The following is a 4,201-nucleotide window of genomic DNA, read 5'->3' as shown; positions in this document are numbered from 1 at the left end:
TCTGCCTTTTATGATAAATAGAAGGCAAACTTCATAACTTCAGACATTTTCTGGGTAATCAGTATATTCAGCTACTTCTCATTTCTGGTTGATTTCCATCATATGAAATTGTAATGTTCATATTGCTATCGAATAAGATAAACCTGTCAAGCCAAGGATTTCTTCTCCCCTAGATCAGAGAAAGAACAAACCTCTGAGAGTCCAAATGCCATTGGAGGAAATTCTATGCGAAGAGATACAGAAATGGATATTGAAGACAGCCATCAGTGCAGGGGCTTCTTTGGTTCTAAGAACCTCTGAATCTATTAAAGAAACAATCCATATAAACACGTGTCATTCATTTGTTCAGATGACTCATCAAAACAAGTGGGATTTTCTTAAGTTCACTATTCTCCAAATGTCTTAAAGATCTACTTTATAAAAAAATGTGTTATTGTTTTACATGTTCTTAATTTCCCAATAAATCTCTGTCAACATTTGGCAGTTTTCAATAATCATAATTGAGAAGAAACTGAAACAGATGGACCTCAGAATCTTGCTGAACTACTCTCACAACTGCATATCAACTACTCTCTCCAACCCCTATTCTGGTCCTGTAATTCCTTGATAACATTCCCAGGGTCAATGTAGGGTGTCTGGGGTATTTAATTATGTAACTCATAGACTGAGCTCCCATACACTACAGTCTGTACTGACAAATCTATATAAAAGACAAATCTAGTAGCAAAAGTAATTAAGGCAGAAAACAATGTAATTAACCAAAGAAAGAAAGAAAATTAAGTAAAAAAAAGGATTAACTTTATCCATACATAAACAAGTCTCCTGTCAAAAATTTATGATGTGAGTGGTTAACTGGTCCTCAACTCAGAGTGAGGAAACAGTCTTTCCCTGTCCCCTCTCATCATATTTTCATTAGCCATTGTAAGACTGTGCTACCTCTCAGGGAACAAGTTATCTCTCCTAAAAGACAACAACTTTGCTACATCAAGATTCCAGCTAAGTGAGGGGCCTGCGCTCGCTCTCTGTTTAGCTCAGACGGATGGACTGGGGCAGCAGCGGTGTAGAGGAGAAGGCATCTTCCTGCGGCTACTGCGGCAATAGGGTGTCAGTTGTTGATCCCGCCCAGAACACTTCAGTTCTGCCCTGCAAAGATATATAATATTGATTGTCTACCCATTTAATCTGAGAAAATGGAGACTGAGCAGCCAGAAGAAACCTTCCCCAATACTGAAACCAATGGTGAATTTGGTAAGCGCCCTGCTGAAGATAGGGAGGAAGAGCAGGCCTTTAAAAGATCTAGAAACACTGACGAGATGGTTGAACTGCTGCTTCAAAGCAAGAATGCTGGAGCAGTGATTGGGAAAGGAGGCAAAAATATTAAAGCACTTCGTACAGACTACAATGCCAGTGTTTCAGTACCAGACAGCAGTGGCCCCAAGCGCATATTTTTTTTAAGCAATAGGGGTTAAGTAACTTGCTCAAGGTTACAGGCCAGTTATTTCTGGGTGTGGTGCTGAGTATCTGAGCCCTGATTTGATCCAGGTCATCCTGACACTGGAGCCGGTGTTCCTACTCGCTGAGCCACCTGGCCGCCCCTAAGCAATTGGGGTTAAGCAACTTGCTCAAGGTTACAAGGCCAGGTGTTTCTGGGTGTGTGCTAAGTGTCTGAGCCCGGGATTCGATCTCCAGGTCTTCTCAGCACTGGAGCCGGTGCTCTTACTCGCTGTGCTACCTGGCCGCCCTGGCCCCGAGCGCATATTGAGTATCAGTGCAGATATTGAAACAATTGGAGAAATTCTGAAGAAAATCATCCCTACCTTGGAAGAGGTCCTGCAGTTGCCATCACCCACTGCAACCAGCCAGCTCCCGCTGGAATCTGATGCTGTGGAATGCTAAAATTACCAGCACTATAAAGGAAGCGACTTTGACTGAGAGTTAAAATTGTTGATTCATCAGTGTCTGGCAGGAGGAATTATTGGGGCTAAAGGTGCTAAAATCAAAGAACTTCGAGAGAATACTCAGACAACTATCAAGCTTTTCCAGGAATGCTGTCCTCATTCCACGGATAGAGTTGTTCTTATCGCGGGAAAACCTGTTAGGGTTGTGGAGTGCATAAAGATCATATTGGATCTTATATCTGAGTCTTCCATCAAAGGACGTGCACAGCCCTATGATTCCAATTTCTATGATGAAACCTATAACTACGATGGTTTCACAATGACGTTTGATGATCGACGAGGATGCCCTGTGGGGTTTCCCATGAGTGGAAGAGGAGGCTTTGATAGCATGCCCCCAGGTCATGGTGGGCATCCAATGCCCCCATCTAGAAGAGATTACGATGACATGAGCCCTCGCAGAGGACCCCCTCCACCTCCTCCCGGACGTGGTGGCAGGGGCAGTAGCAGAGCTCAAAATCTTCCTCTTCCTCCACCACCACCTAGAGGAGGAGATCTTATGGCTTATGACAGAAGAGGAAGGCCTGGTGACCGTTATGATGGCCTGGTTGGTTTTAGTGCTGATAAGACTTGGGACTCTGCAATAGATACATCGAGTCCTTCCGAATGGCAGATGGCTTATGAACCACAGAGTGGTTCTGGATATGACTATTCCTATGCAGGGGGCCGTGGCTCATATGGTGATCTTGGTGGACCCATTATTACAACACAAGTAACTATTCCCAAAGATTTGGCTGGATCTATTATTGGCAAAGGTGGTCAGCGAATCAAACAAATACGTCATGAATCCGGAACATCAATCAAAATTGATGAGCCTTTGGAAGGATCTGAGGGTCGAATTATTACCATTACAGGAACACAGGACCAGATACAGAATGCACAGTATTTACTGCAAAACAGTGTGAAGAAGTATACAGATGTTGAAGGATTCTAATGCAAGATATTTTTTTTTCTTTTTTATAGTGTGAAGCAGTATTCTGGAAAGTTTTTCTAAGACTAGTGAAGAACTGAAGGAGTCCTGCATCTTTTTTTTTAATCTGCTTCTGTTTAAAAAGCCAACATTACTCGGCTTCATAGGTGTTCTGCATTTGAGGTGTAGTGAAATCTTTGCTGTTCACCAGATGTAATGTTTTAGTTCCTTACAAACAGGGTGGGGGGGGAAGGGCGTGCAAAACTAACATTGAAATTTTGAAACAGCAGCAGAGTGAATATTATTTTTGTTCATTGTTGGTGGTAAAAAAAATTATAATTTTTCCCCTCCTATAACTATTGTGAACACCTTGCTTTGTGGTCACTGTAATTTTATTTTTTTTTTGGGGGGGGGAGTGGGACAGGGGAGAAAGAGTATCAATAGTCCATGTGTCCCTGGCATCCATTCAGAGCAGTGTGCAGAATGTAATGCTCTTTTGTAAGAAACATTTTATGATTTAAAAAATAAATTTAGTGAACCTAAAAAAAGATTCCAGCTAAACACTTTTCCAAGTCTTATCATTACCAATGTTAGGTACCTAACATTTCTTTCTTATGTCTTCAAATTTCACGAGAGCTAGACTGTTACCCACCACTTAGCCTGGTCCCTGGCATAAATTATTCACTTAAGTAAATATTTATTGACTGACCATTTGGGGGCTCTTCAGGAATCCCCATACGCTGAACCTAATGAGTTCTTAATTTCCCATTTCATGGAGTTCTACTTGTTTTTCTTTTATAAGTTGTCTGCTTAACAACTTTGGAAGTCTAGTTATTTTTAAAAAATATCTTGCTTGGGGGTACTGTGAGGCTAAAATGAGATAATGAATATAGATCACTTTGCAAAACTTTGCAAAAGTGTTATATAAATTCTAGGAGTTAGCATCATCATCATCATCATCATCATCATCATCATCATTATATGATGATGATCATTATCATCTTCACAACTTCTTCCCTTGAACCTCTGACACTCCTGAGCTTACTCAGCATTTATAGAGCATTACAAAAGTGTGATGGTAAATGTTTAACAAGCAGGCTCTCTAGAAAAAAATGCAAGTAAACACAGTTTTAGATTAAATCTTTATTATTGATGTTTCAAGTATAGGTAATCAATTACATAATAACTCAAACAAGTCCCATTCTGTAGTGATTATCGATTTCTGAGGTGTAAGTGCTCACACTGAAATTTTAACAATCTCTCCCGACCAGCACACCATTTCTTTTGCCTCATGTATCTGTTCTATTCTCCACTCACAAGTCACCATACCAATTCA

At 40.8% G+C, this 4,201-nt stretch overlaps 1 pseudogene; it reads left to right on the top strand.

Annotated features, from left to right (window-relative positions):
- The first annotated feature begins 1,005 nt into the window (after positions 1-1,005).
- On the top strand, positions 1,006-3,162 carry LOC138145105 (heterogeneous nuclear ribonucleoprotein K-like; annotated as a pseudogene).
- Positions 3,163-4,201: the final 1,039 nt, after the last annotated feature.

Source organism: Petaurus breviceps, unplaced genomic scaffold (assembly GCF_028583685.1).
Source record: "Petaurus breviceps papuanus isolate PSGF00001 unplaced genomic scaffold, PetGlider_PUasm1.0 90723, whole genome shotgun sequence".
In the NCBI taxonomy this organism is placed as follows: Eukaryota; Metazoa; Chordata; class Mammalia; order Diprotodontia; family Petauridae; genus Petaurus; species Petaurus breviceps.
This window is presented reverse-complemented; position numbering and strand designations above follow the sequence as displayed.